This window comes from Protopterus annectens, chromosome 8.part0 (genome assembly GCF_019279795.1).
Source record: "Protopterus annectens isolate FY-2018-M chromosome 8.part0, PAN1.0, whole genome shotgun sequence".
In the NCBI taxonomy this organism is placed as follows: Eukaryota; Metazoa; Chordata; order Ceratodontiformes; family Protopteridae; genus Protopterus; species Protopterus annectens.
Window position 1 is genome coordinate 1,504,036,325 of NC_056741.1, and position 27,151 is coordinate 1,504,063,475.

Consider the following 27,151-nt stretch of genomic DNA (forward strand, 5'->3'; position numbering starts at 1 on the left):
CCCCCCCCTCTGGGGGGGAGCTAGACCCCTTTTTTTGCCCCGATAGCCCCTTCGCCATCCTGCTTCCTCGGCTCTGAGTCTTCGGAGCCGGGCAGCCTTGGAGCTGGGGGTGTGTCGGTGCCGATAGTCTTGGGTACTTCGCCGACACTTCCCTAGTGTCTGTCTGGTCCATTTTCTTCAGATCCGAGCTCTCTGAGCCGAGGGCTGAGCTTCGGATCCGGGTGTATCTGTATGCCTTCGGCTCCATCCAGGTCGGAGCATGCTGGTCCGTCAGATCCAATCGCTTCGGCCCCGATCCATCAGTCGGATCCGAGTGAGGTCTGCTTTCAGATCCCAGAGAGCAGCTCTCCCTCTGCATTCGATGTGGAGAGGGCCCTGTTGAGAGATTCCAGGTCCCCGGCCCTTGCCACGGCTCCACCCTGCACTCCTTCTCTGTTGGGCCCGACTTCCATCACATGGCCCCAGGGACAGCCTGCTCTGACGTCCCAGGTTGTTCCTTTGGAAGAAGACGTGGCTGGTGAGACCTCCTCTGACAGCCCCCCCCCCCCCCGAGGAGGTTCCTCACAAGCGAAAGTGCAAAAGGAGGCACCTGGACTCCCCAGAGTCCTTGACTGAGGACACGGATTTGGAGGAGGGGGAAGGCTCCCCAAGATCACCCCCCCCGAGGATGTCTCATTTGGTGACATCATGGAGATGCTCAGGATAAGGGGGGGTGGTCTGCCCAAAAGCCTACCTCGGACGAATCCGTTTTCCTGGAGGCGTTTGAAGCAGGCCTGTCTACCTCTTGAGTGTCCCCTCCAGCCGACCCCCTGGTAGATTTGATTACTACCAGGGCGTGGAAGGAGCCGGACACTGTGGAGCCAGTCCCCAAGCGCCCGGACAAAATTCTCAGCCCACCCTCTGATGAGCCCTACTGGAGTAAGGGTCCCCCTGTAGATGCCATGTTGTTGGCGGCAGTCGCCAAGAGGGAACTAGCTCAGGAGAGTCCCTCGGTCCACCCCCCGAGCAAGGAGTCTCTGTCAATGGACCGTTTAGGGAAGCAGGTTTTTAGTTCAGCTACCTTCTCTGTGAGGTCGCTGAACTACATGGCACATGTGCTTAGACTGCAGCGGGACCTTATCAAAGAGTATGCTGTCACCCCCCCAAGTCCAAGTCGGCGGAGGACAAGCAATTGCACTCCACCCAGATGGCCACTCTCCAATCCATATCAAACATCTCTATGCGGCTACTGTCCCATGCCACGGAAGGAGCTGCTAGAGCCAGCGGAGCAGGCCTTGTCATGAGGTGTCAGGCCTGGCTCCAGCACTGTGATTTCGCGGAACCCTTCAAGGCGTCTTTCGCTAATGCCCCTTTCAATGGTTCTGCCCTTTTTGGCAAAACTGTTTGCGATACCTTGGTCCAGAGCGAGAAGGATGGGAAGACGTCTGCCATCTGAGTCCGCTTCTCTGCTCCCCAGAGATCCTTCTCCAAGAACCAAAAGTGACAGAAGATGTGGTTCCGGAAGTCTCAACAGTCCCATCCCGCTCCGGACTCCCAGCCTTTTGGCGGCAGAGGAGGGCAGGGTGGACGCCGCCCTAGAGGCAGAGGGGGGCCCACGGAACTTTGGATCCAGAGAACCCTTCTCTGACCAACTCACGCAACACCCTTGAGGGGTTGCCCGACTGCTCCACTCTGGAGGCAGTCTGCGGGCGTTTCTCGAAGCACCTAGCAGCTTGGGAGTCCATCACGACAGACTGCTGGGTGCTTCGCATTATATCCAGAGGATATCGGATTCCCTTTTCTCTTTACCCACGCAGCCCCAGATACCTCCCCGATGTCCCACCCGATCAGAGGGAGGCCCCAGCAACAGAAATCCAACAGTTGCTGTAAAGAGCCATCCAACACGTTCCCCCCCCAGACCAGTGCGGGTCGGGGTTTTACTCCAGGTTCTTGGTGCCAAAAAAGACGGGGGACTTGAGACCGATCCTCGACCTCTCCCCCCTGAAGCTGTCAGTAACCAAAGAGAAGTTCCGCATGGTCACCCTTCAATTCATTCTCCCCCTTTTGTGGGAGAATGACTGGATGTGCTCTATAGACCTCAAGGATGTGTACTACCATGTTCTGATGGACAGGAGATCCAGAAGGTTCCTCCGCTTCCGGCTAGGAGCCAGTCATTTCCAATTCAGGGTCCTCCCCTTTGGTCTCACCACAGCTCCCAGGGTGTTCACCAAAGTGTTAGCGGCCCACCTCAGGCTCCAGGGAATTCAGGTCTTCCCATACCTGGATGACTGGCTCCTGACCGCCCCGACAAGGCATCTACTCTGCACAGCCAGAAACTACTTTCTTCGTCTAGGTCCCCCGGCTGGGGATCACTGTCAACATAGAGAAGTCTTCTCTTACCCCGACTCAGACCATAGACTTCATAGGGGCCAGATTGGACACAAACTCCTAGCTTTCTTGACCACAGACCGGCTATGAACCCTGAGGCTACATGTGCGGGCCATTCTACAATCTCCAGCCTGAGGGCTCTAGGTTCAATGGCGGCGGCAGTCGGCCTATTACCAATGGCGCGTTTGAACATGATGGTCTTACAATGGACCCTCCAGGTCCAGTGGTCCTTTCTTCGATATCCTCTGAGCCATCCGATTCCCCTAAGCAGAGCTTGCAAGAGGGCCCTCTTTTATGGTGGCTCCCATCTCCGAACCTCCAGGAAGGATGCCCCTTTTCTATGGCCAGTCCCCTAGCCACAGTGACCACGGACGCCTCCCGCCTCGGGTGGGGGGGCATTGTTCGGGCAGGACAGTCCAAGGCACGTGGGACCTCACGGACACCTCTCTGCATATCAGTGTCCTAGAGATGAGGGCAGTGCTGTTAGCGTTGCAAGCACTTCAGGGCCTTCTTCCTGTAGGAATGATTGCGGTTCAGACAGACAATATGTCCGTTGTCTGGTACATCAACAAACAGGGGGAACCAGGTCTTACCCACTCTGTCAAGAGGCCATGAGGAGGTGGGAATGGGCGATCCCCACCAACCGCTTTCTAATAGCAACGCATATTCTGGGGCGGTCCAACATCCTAGCGTACAGACTAAGTTGCACCATCCTGTTACCATACAAGTGGTCTCTGTATCCCGTGATAGCGAATCGTATTTTCACCGAATGGGGTCAACCCTGTTGTGATCTCTTTGGTTCTCCCTTGAACACAAAATGTTACGACTACTTCGCTCTCATTTCCCCCTCTGGGGAACCTCTGAGAGACGCTCTGGTGCATGCTTGGCCCCCGGTCTACTTTATGCTTGCCCTCCTCTTCCTCTGATGCTGAAGTTTCTGCAGAAAGCCAGCTGGTTGGGGAGCAGGATAATCCTCATTGCCCCATTCTGCCCTCGTCAAACCTGGTTCCCTTACCTTTGGTCTCATCTAGTGAATCCTCCTTGGATTCTGGATCCCCGTCCAGATCTAATATCCCACCCCCTAGATCTCCCAGTCCCAAATCTGGACAATCTCAAGCTCACAGCTTGGCTGCTCCAGTTCCACTTGTAGCTAGGACTCTCGGTATCTCTTCCCCAGTTAAAACTTTTCTAGTAGCAGTGCACAAGCCTTCTACCAGAAAGATCTATAGTAGCAAATGGAAACATTTCTCCATTTGGGCGGAACGTCAAAATTTGGATCCTTTCACAGCTCCTTTGCCTGCTGTATTAGACTTGCTGTCAGGGTTGTCTCATCAGGGGGCTAGCTCCTCCACAGTCATGGTTCAACTAGCAGCCATTTCTCATGTGGGAAATGAACTGGGCCCTTTGATCACCACAAAATTGTGTAAGACCTTATTGAAGGGCACCTTTCTGCTCAGATCCCCAGTGAAGGATGTAGTCCCTCCTTGGGATTTAACGCTGGTGCTTCAGGCCTTGACAGCTCCCCCATTTGAGCCTGCAGCTTCAGTAGATCTTAAATTCTTGTCATGGAAAATGGCCTTTCTTGTCTCCATCACCTCGGCTCGAAGGGTCTCTGAACTACAAGCCCTCTATGTAAAACCCCCATACTTGACTTTTCACAAGGATAGAGTTTACCTCAGGACCAATCCCTCCTTTCTTCCCAAGATTGCCTCTGAATCGAATATTAACCAGTCCATCAACCTACCAGTCTTTTTTCCTAATTACCAAAACAAAGGGGAATACAAATTACACTCACTGGATGTGCATAGACAACTTCGCTTCTACATCCACAGGACATTTGGTCATAGGTAATCTGACCAGTTGTTCGCCTTTGCCAAATTTAACTTTGGTAAATCTGTCTCTAAAGTCACGCTGTCTAGATGGATTTCGCAGTGTATCCTTTTAGCATATGAAAGTTCTGGCAGGCCCGCACCTCAGGGAGTCTATGCCCTCTCTACTCGGTCTATGTCTACCTCTGCGGCTTAGAGCTAGAGTCTCTTTGGATGATATTTGTTTGGCAGCCACTTGGGCCTCATCTCATACCTTTATCAATCACTATAAATTGGACATTATCTCCAAAAGGGAGAGCATCCTTTGGCTCTGCAGTGCTTCAAAACATCCTTCCATGAAGGCTGCCCAAGGTTCAGGTAGCTGGGGACTCTGTCCCATAGGTTGCTGCACAAATGAAGTTGACTACTTCAGATTAAGAAGTTATGTACTCACCATAACGTTCCATCTGAGTAGATAAACTTCATTTGTCAGCAACCGTCTCTCCCTCCTGCCCCCTCACTTACGAATGTTTTCATACTCAGGTCCATGGGTGTTGCCCGCTTTATCTTGAGAATAATAGTCTTCAAGCAGTATCTGCTTTTGGGCAAACTTGATCCGAGGTCAGTCAGGGTTGGCAGGGGATTATGGGTAGGGGGAGGAGCTTGGAGCTCTGATCTAAAGCTTTTGAAAACTGCCTGCTCGGATCAGATTCCCATAGGTTGCTAACAAATGAAGTTTACCTACTCAGATGGAACGTTATGGTGAGTACATAACTTCTTATTTTTGAGTTTCAGAAGTGAAGTTTTCAACTTAAAGCCAAGTACCCCATTGGGAAAACCTTGGCTTGCTCCTTACCGATGTCCGTAAAAGTTAATTGTATTACTTGTGGAAAGCAAATACCTCACAAGCTTTTCATTCGTACTGTATTCCTTGCCTAGGCCCTGACCACGACATACCTTGCTGTCGGTTTTGTGCTTTATTTAATCAGCGCACTATCCATCGTCTGTACATTTTTCTTCTAAATATTTCTGTACTCTGTTTAGTTATCTAGAAATGTCATCTTTTTAGCATTCCGACTACCGGGATTCCGAAAAAACGCAAAGATAAAGACAGAGATAGGAGGTCCAAAACTGCCGATGACACTTCTAAGCCAGTCACCAGTTCGCCGGTACTCCAGTGAGGCACTTTCTCAGCCCCTGATACCCACTACTTCTGATTCGCAGGCCTTTACTGAGACCCATTCTGAGTCCAGTATGCCACGAGATGCATCTACTTTGGATGGGTCCGGAGCCGCTGTGCAGGCACTGGCTTCTGAGGGTGTATTCAGGCCTACAGACTTGTGTATTACAGACACCACCTTATTTGCTAAGGCCTAAATCTGGATCCATGTCTAAAAAAACTACGCCCAGGCTGCATGCCCTGGCCCCTATGCCTAAAAAAAAAAAAAATGATAAAAATGGCTGAAGATGTAATTAATCTAATCAGGGGTAGTCTGCCACCCCCCCCCTCTAAGAGGCTTAGGGCTGAGCTTGATTATGAATCTTCTGTTCAGGATTCTGTGTCTTCTGATGACTTAGATTTGTCCATACCTGCCTATGAGGATTCCGATGCAGAGGATTCCGTACCTTCTGCTTTCCCCTCCTGAGGATTTCTGTTTTTGGGGAAACTTTATATACTTTAAGGGAACCTTTCCACTGGGAAAGCCAGGAATTTTCAGGTTCTAAGAGGAGGCTTAGGAATTTCCTTCCACCTCGGCATACGCCTTTGGCTATACCTCCTGTACTAGACATTGTGGATGTGTTCCGAGTCCAGTTAGGCCCCTGATTCCCTGCCTCTGGCTCCTAGTAAACTTTATCGTTACTACAGGGTTCTTGAATCCCACAAATTTCTTTTCAAAAATCCTGTTGCAGATCCAGAAACTATTTCTCAGGGGCCCAAGGGCATTAAGGCTTCTACTGCTAAAAATCCTACCCCTTCTGACAGAGATTCCAGGGCCCTGGATAGAAGGGGGTAAAAAGCCTTATACTTCTGCAGCCTTGGCAATCGGAGCATTAAACTGTCAATTTCATATGTTAAAAGAGCATATTGTTGGACTGCTTAAACAGAAAATGATTCCTGACTGTGTGGAAAATAAAGATTTACAGGATTTAATGCATTCTGCTGAACAAGTCGGAAAACATACAATGTGGTTTTGATTCTTTAGAGGCCTCTTGCAGGGCTGCTGTTACTGTGTCTGTACTTGGAAGGCATGCTTGGCTTAAGGAGTAATCTTTGCCTGATCATGTAAAAGCTAAACTGTTGGATGCTCCTTTAAATCAGGATCGCCTGTTTGGCAGTAAGGCTGAAGTTCTTAAAAAGATGAAGCTGAAGCTAAATGTATGCAAACTGTTAAAGAATTTTTGCAAGTACAACCTCCAAGATTTAGTAGGCACTGGCCTACTAAAAATTGGTCCTCTCCAGTCCCTTCCAGATCCTCTCAAGCCAAACCCAGACATGGCAAAAAACCCAGGTTTCAGTCCCAGGGGTGTCTCGGAACTAAGCAGTGGGGGGCCTCCACTTCCAAATTTGGAAATAAGACACCCCCCTATGGTAAACAGTCTCAATAACTTTGCTCTAAAATTTCCGAGCACTTATCTTTTGACCGCCCCCTTGGGGTGAAAGATTGCTCTTCATGCAAAGAACTGGGAACTCATAACCCAGGACAAATGGGTTTTAAATATAGTGTCCCAGGGATACAGATTTCATTTCCACATGTTGCCAACACCAAACTGGTGGCCAGACCTGCCTCCAAACCAGTGGGCAGAGGCTCGAAAACAAGTTAATTCCCTCTTAACTTTTGGGGCTATTCAGCCAGTACCAGAAGAGGAAAAGAGATGAGCTTTCTACTCCAGGCTCTTTCTGGTACCCAGAAAAGACAAATCATGGCATCCAATCCTGGATTTGTCCACTCTAAACACCTTTTCTATAGATTCCAAAATTCAAGATGCTGATTCTTCACCATTTACTTCCTATGCTAGGCAAAGATGCCTGGTTGGCTACTCTAGATTTAAAAGAAGCATACCTGCACATCACAATCGGGGAATCTTGCAGAAGACACCTATGCTTCAAAGCAGGCTACTTGCATTATCACTTCTCTGCACTGCCCTTTGGCTTGTCTACTGCGCCCAGGGGATTCACAAAGTGCCTGGCTCCAGTTATTGCATTTTGCAGGCAAAGAAATATTCAAATATATCCATACCTGGACAATTGTCTTCAGGCAGAAAACCAGGACATACTTTTAAATCATCTGACGTTTGTAAAAAGAGTTTTAATTTGTCTGGGGTACACTATAAATGAAAATAAATCACAACTGGTACCCTGTCAAAGGTTACATTCCTGGGTGCAAGCTTAAGTACAACTGCCCAGATGGCCTTCCTCATGCCAGAAAAACAAACTTATTTGGTAACTTACTTCAAACAAGTGGCCACAAAAACCCTGCTATCTGCAAGACAAATACTGCAAGCCTTGGGGTTCATGGTCTCCTGCATTCTTCTAATTCCATATGCAAGGCTGCATATGCGGAAACTACAGTGGTATCTAAAAAGTCTATGGAATCAAAATTGTCACAGCCTGGAAGTAATGGATTCCTATTATACCTTGCCTACACCTGGAGTTCCTATGGTGGGCAGAGTCCTGCCACCAAAACTAGGGTCTTCCATTCATACTACCCCTCTGCCGCCCGCACTCCAACTACAGACGCATCGGACTACGTATGGGGGTGCTCACCTGGCAGGGAAGTGCATTCAGGGCAAATGGAACCCAAATCAAATGCACCTACGTGTCAATCGAAAAGAAATGTTAGCTGTACAGAATGCTCAGACAGCCTTCAAAGACTACATTCTTCCAGGACAACTAATGGTAAAGACAGACAATACCACGGTGATGCGGTACATAAGCAGATGGGTACACATTCCTACCCCCTCTGCAGACTAGCCATGGCATTATTGAACATAGCTTTGAGCTACCAAGTGCATCTACAAGCTCCATTCCTGCCAGGAAAAATGAATACACTGGCAGACTGTCTGAGCAGAAATCTCATGGACCCACACGAGTAGAAACTGGAACCACAGATTTTCAACATGTTAACAAGCGAATGGGGGAGCCTAGACATCTATTTGCCTCCCCCAGAACTACCAGTTGGACAAGTTTTGCCCAAGGATTCCACACAAACAAGCCTGGAAAGTGGATGTTCTGTCCTTCAGCTCGAAAAAGCCATCAGTCTACACCTTTCCCCCTCTGCCTGTGCTCTCCAAAGTTCTACTAAAAGTCAAACAAGACAAACCAAGGATGATTTTTCATTGCTCCAGACTGGCTGCGCCAACTCTGGTACCCCCTCCTGCGCCGTGTTGTAACTACCTCCCATGGCGCTTTCCTCCAACCCCTTCCCTGCTGTCTCAACAGGAGAACCAAAGTCTTCACCATCCGCTTCCAACATTGAACCTTGCAGCCTGGCTAATCACTTAATTTCACCCTTCTCATTCCTCAGGAAACCTGTGATGGATGTCAACTTGGAGGCAAGGAGACCTAGTACTAGAAAATCTTATGCTGACAAGTGGAAGAGATTCTGTGCGTGGGAACAATCTTTAGGTGAGTACAGCAGTGCCCAGTTTACCTCAGATTTTGCAATATTTAACTGAGATACTCCACAAGGTCCTGTCTTCTTTTTTTCCTCCATTAAAATACACACCTCTGCCATTTCAGCTCATTAGAACACAGAACCTCCCCTTTTTTCTCATCCTCTGCTCAAGCAGTATCTCAGAGGGGCAAAAAACTTGAGACCACCCAGGAGAGCTCCTAAAAACTTTGTTTTGGAGAAACTCAGTATACCTCCTTTCGAGCCAGCTGCTACTGCCTATTTAAAATTAAATTTTTGGAAAACAGCCTTCCTTTTAGCAATCACTTCAGCAAGATGGGTATCTGAATTACAGGCCCTTATGGCAGTGGAGCCTTTCATCATCTTTCATGCGGACAGTGTATCTGAGGACCAATCCTTCCTTCGTGCCCAAGGTGGTTTCCAGTGTGGCTCTTAATCAGTCCATTTGCCAACCTTCTTTCCCAATCCACAGAACAAAGGGGAACAGATTCTGCATTCTTTGGATGTGCACAGACAAATTAGATTCTACTTGCATAGGACTAAGCCACGAAGAAAATCTGAACTGCTGGTAGCATTTGCTGCAGGAGCAGAGGGGAAGGCTATTTCAAAACAAACCATTTCTAAATGGATAAGCCATTGCGTTTATTTCTGCTATAAGTACCACGGAAAACCTATCCCCCAGGGGATTGGATCTCTCTACCAGGGCTGCATCTACTTCTACAGCCTTTCTCAGAGGTGTCCCCACCAGGAACATCCTAGAAACTGCTACCTGGAGCTCTGTACATACTTTCACCAAGCATTATCATTTTACCAATTTTCTCTAAATCCAGAGCTGGCTTTGCCACTGCTGTCTTGTAGGGCCTTTTAACTGGCCCTAATGCTGTTTAATCTCCTCCTCCCAATCATAGCTTTGGGAATCTACCCAAATGTAATGACAACAACAGTGAAACACGAAAAACATAGTACAGTTGTGTACACTTAACGTAATTGTAGATGTTCGGGTGTATTCACTGTTGTAGTCCGGGTTACCCTCCCCCTCCCTCCAGCCCCCAGACTTCTGTTGTCTATACCTCTATCCTTGTTCACTATGCTTTAAAGCTTTCTGGTGTATTTGCTTTTTTGATAGAGGTTTAACCACGTATATAATTGCTTCCCGTTATGGGACTAGAAAAACTGATAAAATGGCATTGGCTGCATGTTTTATACCCCGGACGACCTGACATCATGGAAGAAGGGACAGCAACCGACACAGGACCCAAGATTTTGTTAATCAGGCCGACTGAGGGCAACCTGCCAGCAGATTACCCAAATGTAATGACTGCAACAGTGAATATACTCTAACATCTACATTAATGGCAAGTGTACACAACTGTACTTTCTATTGGTAGATCACTTGGCCCTTACGGTTTTCCCTTCCCAGGTAAAATCCTTCAACTCTTTAATTACTATCCACAATTTCTCCTTTGGTTGATAAAAGTATGCCTGACTGGTGTATAAGACTAAAAGACATTTTAATAGCTTGTATCTTAGTATCCATATAACAAAGCTTAGTCCCCCGGATTCTCTGTGCCCTCCACGGAGTGCATGATTAGTGCAGCAGCTCTAGCATGCAATAGGTCTGCCATGCGATCCAGGAACAGCCTGCAGGGGCATGCATGAGCGCTTCTGCACTAATTATGCATGGACTAAGCCCTGGTATGCAAATCGCCTCATTGGCAGGAGAAATTCATGCAATTGAGGTGATTTTGCAATCCAGGAAGCTTGCAATAGTCCGTACAAAAGTAGTGCTATCTTGCAGAAATGTACTCTTAGTAACAGAGCACATTTCTGCAAAATCCGAAACTGAGCTATGACCGCTACAAAAAGGCGGCATTTCTTTGAGAGAGAGAGCATGCCAATGGCCAAGTGTAAGGCCATTGGCATTGCAAACAATTAAAAGTTTTTTTTTTTTTTTTTTTCCGCAAATCTCTGCTGTTTAAGCATAGGGCAGCAGTGCACAAACGGGATCTGGGGAAAATAATAAAATAAAGCTAAAATAAGCATTCTAACTAAAGTCAGTATTCTGCCTTGCAAGTCAATTGCAGGCAGAAGACAACATGGCCATTAAGTAATGGTTGCCAAGAGGGGAGGCTCAGTGTGAGCCATGTAACTATGCATTAACAGGCAATCATATGCAAATGAGGGGAAGGATAGTGAATCCCACTTTTCCTCAGCATGTGAGGCAGGTTCTAACAGTGGAAGAGTATGACTGGCTGGGTGGAAGACTAGGATATAGGTGACATCATGTGGGTGTGTCAGGCTTACTGTAAGCAGATTGGAGCCCTGTGTCTCGGGATTGCTTCTAGCTTAGCACAACTAAACTAGGGGGGGGTGTCTAAACCTGCCTAGCATTCTTTACAAAGCCTAAGTGGGTGTGCGCACCGAGTTTTTATAGGAAGAAAAAAACAAGTTAGACCGGGAAATAGCAGCGCTCTGCACATTTGAGCACTCAGTTTGCATGGTGCGCCCCCAAGCTTAAACAGGAAGGCAATGGGAAGGGAAAACAGCAGTAGGAAGGTAATCGAGGAGAACTAGCTTAGCTGGCAGGTGAAATGCATCAGAATCAGCCAATTACACAGGTAGCAGACCAGCCCAGCACACCACTATAAACTATGCAAACACCTTTTCCCCCTTGTTTTTTCCCCCCAAAACTCTGTACCACCGGTTTATACGAACGGGAAATTTTACAGAAAGAAAGCAAAACAAAAATGTTAGGGGCTGCTTTTGCTATCATAAACCAGCATGTGCAAGAGGCTGAGGGTGGGGAGGATGTGAATGCTGCTGACCAAACCAAAGTGAGGAGACCGAGAAGAGTGTACAGACCCAGGGTAACCTACCAAGGGCTACATGAGCTGGAGATAGACGGGGACCTCCTACAGCAAATTGTTGAACTGAGCCGGCCACGCCTCACACACACTAACAGAGGGGAACCCATCCCAGTGGATACCAAGGTATGTGTAGGCCTAAGAATCCTAGCTACAGGTACCGTCCAAAGGCCAACTAGAGATATGGTAGGGATTTCACAGGCATCAGCATCCAGGGTACTCTACCAGTTCCTGGATGCCATGTCAGCACATGTCTGTGAGCACGTATATATCCCCAACACCCATGAGGCATTGGCCAGCAATATGTGTCTCTTCCACCAAATAGCAGAACATCCTGATGTAGTGGGTGCAATAGACTGCATGCACATGCGCATCAAAGCACCACCCGGTGAGCGGGGTAGGGTCTACATCAACCGCAAGGGCTTCCCCTCCAACTGCCAAATCATGTGCGATGCCCAGGGCATAATGAATGTGTGTGCTAGCTGCCCTGGAAGCTGTTACGATTCCCACATCCGGCATCTGACGCAGCTGTACCAGAGATTTGTCAGTGGAGACATTCCACATGGTCACCTAGTGGGTGATGCTGGATACGCACTGGAGCCATGGCTGATACCAATCAGAAATGCACACACACCCGAACAAGAACTCCATAATGAGGCACACGCACAATCATAATATAGCGTGTTTGGAATGCTCAAGTCATGGTTCCGGTGCCTGGACACATCTGGTGGAGCCTTGCAGTACTCCCCAACTACATGTACGCAAATTGTCCTTGTATGTGCCATGCTACACAATATGATCCTGTGGAAACAGCTGCAGCAGGAACAGCATGGGGCAGGGCCACACAGCCCCCCCACCATTGCCAAGGCCTGCACAGGCACAGAGTGACTCTGAGGAGGAACAGCCTGAGCCTGCCCCAGTAGGCAGAAGGAGGCATGCCCTGGCCTTGGCAGAGGCAACACATGGCACATGCACTGACACAGAAGGGACCCAGGGAATGACACCCCTCTCTGACTCGCACATACAGTAAAAGGGAATGCCAATCATGACACTACCCGTGTTCAGTCATGTATAGGGAGTGTACTATGTGCATCCGACATGGGCAGCTCTGCAGCACCACCCTCAATACTGGGACACCCACAAGGTAAGTGACACACATGCCAGTTGGGGGGGGGGGTCACATACCCAACAATAGTTGCAGCCAGCAAGACAGTTGTAGACAAATGCAAACAAATGCTGTACTATGGCCTCTGAATGAGGCCTATGAGTACCCCCCCCCCCCAGGCCTACACAGACAGACTACAGCAGGCCAGGCAGTTGTATGTCCGTTGTCAAGGCTAGGAAGTCAAACTAATATGTAGGTAATTAAAAGCCAAGATCTGTAGTACACTGGTATGCCTCTAGCCAGCATGATAGGCAAGACTACATACTGAAACGGAGTACCCGACATTCCAGTGTAGTCCTAGCAAATGTGTAGAAGTGTCAGGTGTGCCCCCCCCATCCTGTGTAGACTTTTATAGTAACAGGTGTGCCCCCCCCACTCCTGTGTAGAAATGTAGATAGTCATGTGTGCCCTCCCCCCATCCGACGTAGAAATATAGCAAGAGTCAGGTGTGCCCCCCCCCCCCAAACCTGTGTTAAGTCAGGTGTGCCTCCCATCCTACATACAAATATCGTAACAGTCAGGTTGTGGCCCCCCCAAACCTGTGTAGAAATACAGAAACAGGTGCCCCCCCGCTATGCAGAAATGTAGCAATAGTCCATGTCAACTTACCGATGGATGCCCTGCAGACACATGCTACCTGTCAGTGTACAACACAAAGGTCAGTACCGCAGTACAAACTACCTAGACTTGATCCACACATGCAATGTAGGTAGCCATACTGGGCATGCTCACACACTAAGAAAAATAAAGGCAATGTCAGTCAACATACTGAAAGGTTACACTGGGCATGCTCTCACACTTGCACATGAAGACCATGTCTACAAACACCAGTGGACCAGACGTATTGCAGTCACATGTCAGAATGCACCACTCCTGCCTTGCACACTCACTGTGTATAGGAATACAGACATATATGTAAGGACCCAACACACTAATAAACCAAAGGCGGACTGACATAGATGTGTGGAAGAGGGTGACCGTGACAAGGAGCCATCCAGCCCTGCCCCCACACAGCCAAAGGGCCCCAAACACAAGAGGTGCAGATGTCACTCACTGCAGATAATAGCCACCATTATCTGTCAACATTAGACTGTGATGCACATGCCAGCTGTGCAACATGACTATACAAGGAAGTAGTCCTGCTGTAGTAGCTGTATACACGTACCTGTGACATATGACCCTGATGTTGTTCGTGTTTCACTGTTGCAGTCATTGCATTTGGGTAATCTGCTGGCAGGTTGCCCTCAGCCAGCCTGAATTCCAAAGTCTTGGGTCTTGCGTCGGTTGCTGTCTTTTCTATGACGTCAGGGGTAGGAAACGTGCAGCTGATGCCATTTTCTTTAGTCTTTCTTGCCGCGTGGTGCCCGAAGCAGAAGCATTTCGCAAGTGCCGGTTGGCCAACTACTGAAATATTCGAGTTTGAGTTTCAGAACCGAAATCGTCAGTAAAGCCAAGTACCCCATTGGGGAAACATTTTTCTTGCTTTTTACTGATGTCAGAAAAAGTTAATAATTGTATTACTTGTGGGAAACAAATACATCATAAGGATTTCCATTTATACTGTATTCCTTGCCTAGGCCCTGATCACAGCGTGCCTGGCTGTTGGTGTTGTGCTAGATTTAAGCAACACACTAAGCGTCTATATATTTTTGCATGAAAGTATTTTGGAAACCGATTTAACTACCCAGAAATGTCTGATAGTAATCCAACTACCGGAGTACATACAAAACGCAAAGAAAAGGACAGAGGCAGTCGAGATCCAAAACAGACAACGAAGCTTCTAAGCCAGTCGCCGGTTCACCAGTACTCTGAGGTGCTTTTGCAGCCCCTGATACCCGCTACCTTCGAGTCGCAGGCCTCTACCGACACCCATGTGGAGTCTGGCATGCTGTAAGATACTCAAGGTATTGGACCGACAGATAAATCTCCCTCGGATGGGTCCGGAGCCACTGAGCGGGCACAGACTTCTGAGGGTGTATTCAGCCCTCAACATTTGTATATCAAACCGACGAAAGCTGCAAAACGAAAGACAAAAGCAACTTCCAAAACTAAAAAAAAGGTGTATGAGCCATATGCACAGGCCTCTATGGCCTAAAAAACAGATTATCATAATGGCTGAAGACCTTATTACCTTAATCAGGGGTACCCATTCCCCTCCTGATAAGAGGCCTAGGCAAGACACTGATTATGAATCTTCAGATCAGGTTTCTATTTCTTATGATTCCTCTTCTGATCAGGAATTATCTATGCCTCCCTCTGAGGATTCTGATGCTGAGTAGTCTGTTCCATCTGCATCTCCTTCTGAGGATTATTCATTTGGAGAAACCTTGCATACTTTGAGGGAGCATTTTCACTGGGAGAGTCAAGTCTTCTCAGAATCAAAAAGAGGCACAGGTATTTCTTTCTTCCTCACTCAGCACAGGCCTTTAGCCATTTCCCTCTGTTTTAGACATTGTGGATGATGTGTTTTCGGAGTCGAGCTTGACCCCTGACTCCTTACCTTCGGCTCCCAGTAAGCCTGACAGATATTGGTGTCCCTGACTCATAAATTTTTGTTTAAATGCCCTGCTGCTGATCCTGAAACTATTTCACAGGGTCCAAAGGGAGTTAAGGCCTCGATAGCAAAAAAATCCTACCCCCTCTGACAGAGATTGAAGGGCACTGGACAGATGGGGAAAAAAGGTTTATACATCTGCAACCTTGGCAATCAGGGCCTTAAATTCAATTTCATATGCTTAAGTACCAACAACATGTTATGGGATTGCTGAAACAGAAAATGATGATTTCAGAATGTGCATAAAATAAACAATTGCAGGAATTAGTGCATGCAGCTGAACAAGTTGGAAAGCATACTTTGCAGTTTGGCTTTGATTCCTTAGAGGCCTCCTGCAGGGCCGCAGATGTTCATCGTGTTACCCTACTGCAGTCATCACACTTGGGTTATCCTGCTGTCAGGTGGTCCCGCAGTCGGCCCGAATTCCAAAGTCTTGGTCCGGTGTCTGTTGCTGTCGCTTCTTCCCTGATGTCAGTGCGCCAGGGGTATATGAGGCATCAGACGCCATTTTCTCCAGTCTTTCTTGCCATGTGGTGCCCAAAGCAGAAGCAGTTCGCAAGTGCAGGTCGGCCGACACCTGAGATTTTCACATTGAATTTCAGTCCAAAGTCTTCATAAAGCTAAGTACCCCGTTGGGGAACCTTTTCTTGCCTCAGTCCGATGTCAGAAAAAGTTAATTGCATTTCTTGTGGGAAGCAAATACCTCATAAGGACTTCCACTCTTATTGCATTCCTTGCCTAGGCCCAGACCACGACGTCACTAGTTGTCAGTTTTTGTGCTAGGTTCAATAAACGAACTATTAAGCGTCGTTTTGATTGCGCTCGACACTACTTCGGTAGACTAATTATACCATGCCGTCGGAGCTTCCGATGACCGGCATGCATAAAAAACACAAGGATAAGGACAGACAGCCTAGACCTAAGCCCGACTCAGAGGCCTCTGCTGGGCCTGTCGCTGGTTCCCCAGTTTTCAGCGAGGCGCCTACGCAGCCCCTGACTACCACAGAATTGGAGCCCCAGACAGCTTCGGGCTCTCAATTGGAGCTTCCTAGGCCGACGCAGCCTGCTCTATTGGTCCCTACCGACGTCTCACCACAAGGAGAACCTGGTACTGCAGAAACACCTTCGGCTTCTGAGGGTGTTTTCAGACAGACTACTCTCACCATTAAATCTTATGCTAAACTTAAAACTCCTTTAAAACCTAAAGTCGGTGCATCAGTCTCCAGTTCAAGGCCCTATGCCTAAGAAACAGATGCTTAAGATGGCTGAAGACTTCGTTACTCTAAGCAGGGGATCCCAATCCCCTTCAGACAAAAGGCCTAGACAAGAGGAGGATTATGCCTCCTCTGACCAGGTTTCCATTTCCTCAGATTCCTCTGAAGAACAGGATTACTCTTTCCCTCCTTATGAAGATTCTGATGCTGAAGACTCCACCCCCCCGAAGACTATTCCTTTGGGGAAACTTTGCATACCATGAGGGAACATTTCCACTGGGAAGGCCAGGACTACTCAGACTCTAAGAAAAGGCTCCGAGAGTTCCTTTTATTTCCCCAGCACAGACCACTTGCCATCCCTCCAGTTTTGGACATTGCGGATGATGTTTATTTAGAATCCAGTCTAAATCCAGATTCTCTACCTCCTGCTCCAGCCAAACCAGACCGTTACTACAGAGTACCTGACTCTCACAAATTCCTTTACAAAACCCTGTTGCTGATCCAGAAACAATCTCCCAGGGTCCTAAAGGGGCTAAGGCTTCTATGACCAAAAACGCTGTACCCTCTGAAAGGGACTCCAGAGCACTAGATAGGTGGGGAAAGAAGGTGTACACCTCGGCTACCCTAGCCATGAGCGCATTAAATTGTCAGTACCACATGCTGAAATATCAGCAATTCCTAATGTCTCAATTAAAGCAAAAGATGAGCATGCATTCTCAACAGCCTGAATTCAAGGAAATGCAGGATCTGCTGCATGCAGCTGAGCCAGTGGGCAAACATACTTTAGAATGTGGCTTTGATTCACTGGAAGCTTCCTGTAGAGCAGCTGTCACTGGGTCTGTCATACGTAGGCATGCATGGTTAAAAGAACAAGCCCTGCCTGACCATGCTAAAGCAAAATTATTGGATGCACCTTTACAGCAGGATGTTTTATTTTGTGTCAAAGCAGAGGAAGTTCTTTAGAAAATGGAGGATAAAGCAAAATTTATGCAGACGGTGAATGATTTTTTTTACAGGTACAACCACCACGTTTCAGCAGAAATTGGTCAATAAAAAACTGGTCCTTTCCAGCTTCTGACAGACCACAGAGGGGCAAGTACAGACGCCCAAGGGGCAGAGGCCAGTCACAAGGCCCTTACAAACCTCGCCAATGGGGTACCGCAACCCAGAAAGGAGGAGAATATGTACCTTTAACTACTAGAAGACAAACATAATGACTTAACCCTCAAACTGCCAAGCAAAACTCTCTTGGCAGCTCCCTTGGGAGGAAAATTAGCACTTTTTGCAGACAACTGGCATATCGTCACAAAAGACAAATGGGTCCTGGACATTGTCTCACAAGGATACAGATTCCATTTTCACACCTTGCCAAGGATAAAAGGAATGCCAAACCTGCCACAATCAATGGACAGAGGTACAAAAACGAATTACAGCTCTCATGGACATGAGAGCCATTCAGCAGGTACCTATACAGGAGCAAGGACAAGGATTTTACTCTAGGCTCTTTCTAGTCCCCAGAAAGGACAAAACATGGAGACTCATTCTGGACCTTTCAATTCTAAACACCTTCTTGCAAATACCCAAGTTCAAGATGCTAACACTACAGCAGCTTCTTCCCATGTTGGGCAAGAAGGCTTTGCTAGTAACGTTGGATCTCAAGGAGGCATACCTGCATGTCCCTATCGGACAAAATTGCAGAAGATACCTCTGTTTTATTGCAGGTTCAACCCATTACCAATTCTCTGCACTGCCCTTTGGCTTATCTATTGCACCCAAGGTCTTCACAAAATGCCTGGCACCAGTAATTGCATACTGCAGACAGAGAAATTCAAATATACCCATACCTGGATGACTGTCTTATTCAAGCAGAAAGCAGGGACAATCACCTCTTAAGTTGCCTAGGGTACACACTAAACGAAAAGAAATCAAAACTAGTGCCCTCACAAAACAATATTTCTGGGTGCCAGCTTGAATACAACAGCCCAGATGGCTTACCTCACACCAGACAAGCAACAAGTGACTCAATACTACAAAATAATGGCAACAAAGACCCAGCTCCGTGGAAGAAAAATTCTGCAGGCCTTTGGATTCATGGCATCTTGCATACTACTAATACCATTTGCGAAACTGCATATGAGGAAATTACAATGGTACCTGAAAAGCGTATGGACTCAACACAGCCACAGCTTAGAAACAATGATACCACTCATTCCCTGCCTTCAACAGGAGTTTCTATGGTGGGCACAGGCATGTCACCTCAACAAGGGCAGCCTTTTACCTTGCCCACAGCCAGGCAGACTATAACGGATGCATTGGACTATGCTTGGGGAGTGCACATGGCAGGACAGTGCATTCAAGGCAAGTGAACTGCAGATCAAAGGCACCTGCACGTCGATCAAAAAGAAATGCTAGCTGTACAGAATGCATTAACAGCTTTCAAGGACCTCTTACACCCAGGACAACTAATAAAGACGGACAATACCACAGTAATGTGGTACATAAACAAGCAAGGGGGTACACACTCCTACCCTCTATGCAGACTAGCAATGACCGTGTGGAACACAGCACTGACTTTACCAAGTTCAATTACAAGCACAATTCCTGCCAGGAAAGAAAAACACATTGGCAGACGACCTGAGCCGAAACATCATGGATCCCCACGAGTGGAAACTGGATCCACAAGTATTTGCAATAACTAAAAAATGGGGACGCCCAGACATAGATCTGTTTGCTAACCCCCACAACTACCAACTTCAAAAATTTTGCACAAGGACATTCCAACCGCAAGCTTGGAAAGTGGATGCCCTCTCATTCAGTTGGAAAACATTGACAGTGTATGCCTTCCCTCCACTGTCTCTAATAGCAAAGGTGCTGCAGAAAGATTAGAGAGGCCACAAATGATGCTCATTGCTCCAGACTGGCCACGCCAGCACTGGTACCTAATACTAAAGAACATGGCCCACGGCCCACCATGGATTTTTACCGCAAATTCCCCACCTGCTCACTCGGCAAGACAGTCAGATTCTACACAGCCAGCTCAAGACTTTAAATCTGGCTGCATGGCAAATTACCTAAATTACCAGCCAACAACTCTATCTAAAGCTGTTGTGGATGTCATTCTCGAGGCCAGGAGGCCCAGCACCAGGAAAGCCTATTCAGACAAATGGAAAAGATTTTGTGCCTGGAACCAGGCTAAAGGCCAAAATCCCATTCCTCAGATTCTACAATATTTAACTGAGATGCTGCACAAAGGACTTTCTTTTTCATCTATTAAGATCCATGCCTCAGCAATTTCAGCTCATTACAACACGGATCCTCCCTTATTTTCGCATCCACTCCTAAACCATTACCTCAGAGGGGCCAAGAACATAAGACCGCCCAGGAAAGCACCAACACCAACTTGGGATCTCAACTTTGTTATGGAAAAGCTTACACTGCCGCCTTTTGAACCAGCTTTCTCAGCTGACTTAGTTTCTATCATGGAAACGGAGTCAAATCGCCACCAGGAAGTCAGCCAATGCTCTTTATTCCAAAACCAAGCAGACAAGGCTGTCACCAGCCACGAAAAAACATGTAAACGCCTTAATCCTCTGATAACGGACAGTATGCGTTTTCGTCAGATTCTCGACTTCTTCAGTACATTCAATTAACACAGTATATATAACGTTGACCATCAATTGATTAATTGAAATTATTTTGAGTGGTGTATGTTCCAACTTCTCTTATTGCTTTCACAGCAATATGACTACTTGTACTGCCTTGGAGTTTACAGACAAAGTACTTTGGAACTCTGTTCGCCTCCTCACGGATACCACAGCTATTAACCCCGTAGTACGCCTCAGTTTTAAAGGGCCCAAAGTCGATTGATTATAAGGAGGAGGAAATCCCAGCTGCCAAGGCAGAGAGCAACAACTTCTCTCACTCAAACCTGCTGTTGGTAACCAAGGGGGAAGCGGGGAGGTGGTAACCCAACGCGACAGGCGGTGGGATACAACCAATAACGCAGATATTTTCCAGAGTGATAGCTATTCTCTGGGACGATTCCCCGCTTTCCCCTTGGTTACCAACAGCAGGTTTGAGTGAGAGAAGTTGTTGCTCTCTGCCTTGGCAGCTGGGATTTCCTCCTCCTTATAATCAATCGACTTTGGGCCCTTTAAAACTGAGGCGTACTACAGGGTTAATAGCTGTATCCGTGAGAGGCTTAACAGAGTTCCAAAGTACTGTCTGTAAACTCAGCAGTAGTAGTCATATTGCTGTGAAAGCAATAAGAGAAGTTGGAACATACACCACTCAAAATAATTTCAATTAATCAATTGATGGTCAACGTTATATATACTGTGTTAATTGAATGTACTGATTGTCTGAAGAAGTCGAGAATCTGACGAAAACGCATACTGTCCGTTATCAGAGGATTACATGCGTATATTTTTTTGGCTGGTGACAGCCTTGTCTGCTTGGTTTTGGAATAAAGAGCTTTGGCTGACTTCCTGGTGGCGATTGTTTCGTTTCGTGGTTGCCTTTTGACTCAGTTTCAGTTTGGTTGCATTTCCCACTTTTGGTTCTATCATGGAAAACTGTCCTGCTGCTAGCAATAACTTCAGCCAGAACAGTCTCAGAGCTACAGGCGCTAATGGCAGTGGAGCCTTTCCTCATTTTTCATCAAGACGGTGTCTCTCTACGAACTAACCCCTCCTTTATGCCAAAGGTGGTATCCAGTGTGGCCCTAAACCAAACCATTCATTTACCTACCTTCTTCCCAAGCCCCCAGAACAAAGGAGAAAGACTCCTGCACTCCTTGGACATTCACAGGCAGCTACGTTACTACTTGGATAAAACCTAAGGCTTTCAGAAAATATGATCAGCTCTTTGTATCCTATGCTACAACATCACTAGGAAAAGCCATCTCAAAACAGACCATTTCAAAATGGATAGGACATTGCATACGTTTCTGCTACACTCTTCATGGTAAACTGGTTCCTGCCACCATCGGGTCCCACTCCACCAGGGCTGCAGCTACATCTACAGCCTTTCTCAGAGGGGTACCAACCAAGGAAATTCTGGAAGCTGCAACGTGGAGTTTAGTGCACACCTTCACCAGACACCATCACTTACCTCTATACTCTAAGACTAGAGCTGGCTTTGCCACTGCAGTTTTGCAGGGCCTACTAGCTTCTTCAAACTCTGTTCACCACCCATCCTTAGCTTTGGGATTCAACCCAAGTGTGATGACTGCAGCAGGGTAACACGAAAATAGTACAGTTTTGTACCTACCATAAATGTAGATGTTTGAGTGTTCACCCTGCTGCAGTCCAGGTTACCCTCCCTCCTAGAAAATGGTGTCTGATGCCTCTTGTATACCCCTGGTGCACTGACGTCAGGGAAGTGACAGCAACCGATGCCGGACCAAGACTTTGGAATTCGGGCCGACTGCGGGACCGCCTGACGGCAGGATAACCCAGGTGTGATGACTGCAGCAGGGTGAACACTCTAACATCTACATTTATGGTAGGTACAAAACTGTACTTTACTAGATCTGTGATTAGGAGGCATGCCTGGTTAAAGGAACAGAATTTGCCTGATGTTCTAGCTAAACTGCTAGATGCACCTTTACAGCATGGTTCTCTGTTTGGTATTAAGGTAGAAGAGGTTTTAAAGAAAAAGGGAGATAAAGCTAAGTCTATGCAAACTGTTAGACTTCTTACAAGTGCAGCCACGAAGATCCAGTAGACACTGGCCTACAAAAAACTGGTTCTTTCCTGCGTCAGACAGAGCTCAAAAGGGCAAATCCAGATGCCGTAAGGGTTCTGGATACCAGGCGCAAGATTCATACAGGTCAAAGCAATGGGGCACTTCCACCTCCAAATCTGGAGGAGATAAAGTGCAAACCTACAGAAAGCAATCCCAATGACTTCCCTCTGCCTACACCAAGCACTTATCTTTTGGCAGCACCCATAGGGGGAAAATTAGCACTTTTGGCTCAAACTTGGCAGTTCATAAAAATCCGCGGTGGTGGTGCTGCGGTAGTGTTGCCAAACAATAAGACGCTGTCCGGTTAGATTCTCAGCTAGAGTGTATTCTGCGTGGAGACATGCGTGAATGGGCATAATTTCGTTGAAGGTTGTGCGTCAGGGCTGGTAACTCCAAATAAAAAAATCAACTACCAATCATTAGCGGACCGGAGTTCCGCTGTGGCGACCCCTAACTGGGAAAAGTCGAAAGACAACGACAACCCAGGACAAGTGGGTAACGAACATCGTATCACAGGGATACAAATTTCATTTCCACACTATGCCAATGATAAATGGTTGCCCAGATCTGCCAAAAAAAAAAAATCAGTGGGCAGAGGCACAGAAACGGGCTACGTCCCTCATGGATATGGGGGCCATTCAGACAGTACCAAAACAGGAAAAAGGCAAGGTTTTTACTCGACTATTCTTGGTACCCAGAAAGGACTAGGCCTGGCAGCCAATACTGGATTTATCGATTTTGAACACATACCTGGACATTCCAAAATTCAAAATGCTGACTTTGCAGCAGCTTTTGCCCATGGAATGCTTGGCTGGTGACTTTAGACCTAAAAAAGGTATACCTGCATGTCCCAGTAAGACAGTCCTGCAGAAGATGCCTCCAATTCAAGGCTGGCTTAATGCATTACCAATTCTCTGCACTGCCCTTTGGCTTATCTACTGCTCCCAGGGTCTTTACAAAGTGCCTGGCACCAGTAATTGCATTTTGCAGACAAAGAAGTATACAAATATATCCTTACTTGGACGACTGCCTCCAAGTAGAGAACAGGGACACACTCTTCTTTGACACCTGGTGTTTGTGAATAGGCTTCCTCTGTTTATTTGCTAAGTTTTTCTGCATAGCCGCCTATTTTGAGCATTTTCTGGCTTGTTAAATTTGATTTCTGCATTAGTAACTGTATTTAGAGCACAACCTAGAGCTGTTTACTGAATTTCCTGTTTGCACTTATTTTTAAAATCGTTTTTTTCTCAAAACTTGCATTTTATCTGTCTTTGGCCTAGCACTTTTGTGTGGGGTCATTTACTGCACTGTTATAACTTGCTGATACTTGTTAACCTCTGCTATCTCTGAAAAAACAAAACAAATATCTTGCTTTTTCCCCACTTTTCTGAGATTTGAAAAAGTTCAGTTACAGGCTTGCTGTTCTTGAATTGTTTGAAAGTTTCTGTGAGGCCATTTTTTGCTTGGGCTAAAGGAAAGTCTCTCTGTTGATCAGTGGCAGTGAAAAACATTGAGCAGTCTGCTTGCCCCTGTGGGAGTGGCTACTGACTTGATACTGTAGTTTTATTGGCCGTTCTGGGTCAAGTCCAAAACTCCATCTTCCTCTCTTAAAAACTGGTTGCCTCGTGGTTTTGGTATCTTTTCAGGCTTGTTGGCTGTTGGTGAAGCACCCACCAAGAGGAAAAAACGCTGAGAGAAGAAAGGAGCCACTTTTGAGACTTTAAGTATTTTTCCTCTGTTTATTTGCTAAGTTTTTCTGCATAGCTGCCTATTTTGAGCATTTTCTGGCTTGTTAAATTTGATTTCTGCATTAGTAACTGTATTTAGAGCACAACCTAGAGCTGTTTACTGAATTTCCTGTTTGCACTTATTTTTAAAATCGTTTTTTTCTCAAAACTTGCATTTTATCTGTCTTTGGCCTCGCACTCTTGTGTGGGGTCATTTACTGCACTGTTATAACTTGCTGATACTTGTTAACCTCTGCTATCTCTGAAAAAACAAAAAAAATCTTGCTTTTTTCCCACTTTTCTGAGATTTAAAAAAGTTCAGTTACAGGCTTGCTGTTCTTGAATTGTTTGTAAGTTTCTGTGAGGCCATTTTTTGCTTGGGCTAAAGGAAAGTCTCTCTCTTGATCAGTGGCAGTGAAAAACATTGAGCAGCCTGCCTGCCCGCCCCTGTGGGAGTGGTTACTGACTTCAAACTGTAGATGTCCTTCAAGGATGCATCCGCAGTCATCACATATGGGTTGTCCTGCCTCAGGCAGCCCTTCGGTCGGCCGGATTCCAAAGTCTGGGTCCGGCGTCTGCTGATGTTGCCCTCTCCCCGATGTCACAACGCCTGGGGTATAAAAGCGTCAGCCAACGCCATCTTACTCAGTCTTTCTTGCCGCGTGGTGCCCGAAGCAGAAGCAGTTCGCAAGTGCCGGTTGGCCAGCTCCTGTAATTTCGCTATCCGAAGACTTCAAAAGCTAAGTACCCCGTTGGGGACTCTTTCTTGCCTCAGCCGATGTCAGAAAAAGTTAATAATTGTTTAACTTGTGGGAAACAATTACCTCATAAGGATTTCCATTCTTATTGTCTTCCTTGCTTAGGCCCAGACCACGATGTCTCGGCCTGCTCAGCCTGCGCTTCCTTCAACCGACGCACTCTTAGACGTCGGTCGGAGTTCGCAGAAGAGTTTTTTGGGAATAGTTTTGCTTACAAAATGCCGTCGGAAACCCCGACATCACATTTAATTAAGAAACGGAAAGACAAGGACCGACACACGCGGGCCGCGGTTTCGGCTGAAACTGCGTCTAGGCCTACCGCGAGTGTCTCTGTCTCGGCTGATACAGAGTCCTTGTAACTTCCGAACCCTGAAATAATACAACTGACAGCCTCGGCCCCGGAGGCTCCTACCGAGTCGGTTACAGAATTGCCTTCCGAAACTGGTGTATTGGAATTTTCCGACACCATACCTTTAGACAAAGCTACACCAGCACGTGGTGCAGCCAGGCCTCCTGCATCCATGTCTATTAAGGCCTTCACCAGGGCTAAAGCTGCAAAACACACTAAAGCCATGCCTCCTAGAGTTATTCCTCAGGGACCTTCTTCTAGTTCACAGATTTTAACTTTAGCAGAGGACCTGATCTCCTTAATTAGGGGCTCTCAGCCTCATCCGGATAGGGGCTCCCAACCCCCTCTAGACAAAAGGCCCAGGATGGATCCCCCTGATCCCCTTTCCTCAGAGGAGGCCTCTGTTGGCTCTGATCACTCAGACTACCAGGAGGAGGCTTATTCGGCCTACGAGGATTCGGATGCAGAGGTATCTATTCCCTCAGCCTCCCCTCCTGAAGAGCTTTCCTTTGGGGAGACCCTTCACACTATGAGAGAGCATTTCAAATGGCAGGGCCAGGAATATTCTGATTCCAGGAAAAGACTAAGAACTTTTCTTTTACCTCAGCATAGACCTTTGGCTATTCCTCATGTTTTAAATGTGATTGATGTATATTCTGACTCTAGTACGACCCCTGACACTCTGCCTCCGGCCCCTGTTAAACCTGATAGGTATTACAGGGTCCCGGACACACAATTTTCTTTATAAGGCCCACTCTGCTGACCCTGACACTATTTCACAGGGCCCTAAAGGGGTTGCAGCTGTTACTACTAAGAACCCACTCCTCTCTGCAAAGGAGTCCAGGGCATTAGAGAGATGGGGTAAAAAAGTGTATACTTCTGCCACTCTTGCGATGAGGGCATTAAATTGTCAATTTCACATGATACAGTATCAAGAGTATTTGTTAGAAGAGATGCATAAGAAATTGTCGTCTTCTGAGCCCCTTGACCGTAAATCCCTTCAGGATCTGGTACATAACTCTCAGCAGGTTAGCAACCATTTCTTGCAGTGTGGTTATGATGCATTGGAAGCTTCATGTAGGTCAGCAATGACAGGTGTTGTCATACGCAGGCATGCTTGGCTGAAGGAACAATCTCTGCCAGAACATGTTAGAGCAAAGCTTTTGGATGCTTCACTGGAAAAGCAAAAGTTATTTGGTTCCACTGCTCAAGATGTCGTAAAGAAATTTGAGGAAAAGGCAAAATCTGTACAAACAGTTAAGGATTTTCTTAAAGTCCAACCGCCTAGATTCAGCAGAAACTGGCCTTCCAAGAATTGGTCCTTTCTGGACACAGAAAGTTTTCAAAGGGGCAGGAACAGGCGTGCCAGAGGTAGAGGCCAAGCTAGGGGCTCCTACAGAGGCCGTCAATGGCAACCTCCAATCCAGACAGGCAGTTCAGGATCTGCAACTGCTGCACAAGGACGAACTCAATGACTCTGCTTTGACTCCGCCAACCAGGGCTCAATTAGAAGCACCTTTGGGCGGAAAGCTTTCTTTATTCTCAAGAAATTGGCACAACATTACAAGAGACAAATGGACACTCCAAATAATAGACAATGGATACAGGTTCCATTTCCACACATTGCCAAAAAGAAAAGGCATACCAGGTCTGCCACCAAATCAAAGGACAGAGGCTTTGAAACAAATCTCAAATTTACTACAAATGAAAGCCATAGAAAGTTCCTATTTCAGAACAAGGCCAAGGATTTTACTCCAGACTATTCCTTGTTCCAAGAAAAGAGCATCAATGGAGACCTATTCTCGACGTGTCCGTACTGAATACTTCTCATTGTGCCAAAATTCAAAATGCTGACTCTACAGCAATTCCTTCCCGTGCTGGGCAAGGGGTCTTGGCTGGTTACTCTAGACCTCAAGGAGGCATACCTGCATGTCCCTATCAGACAAAGTTGCAGAAAAATTTT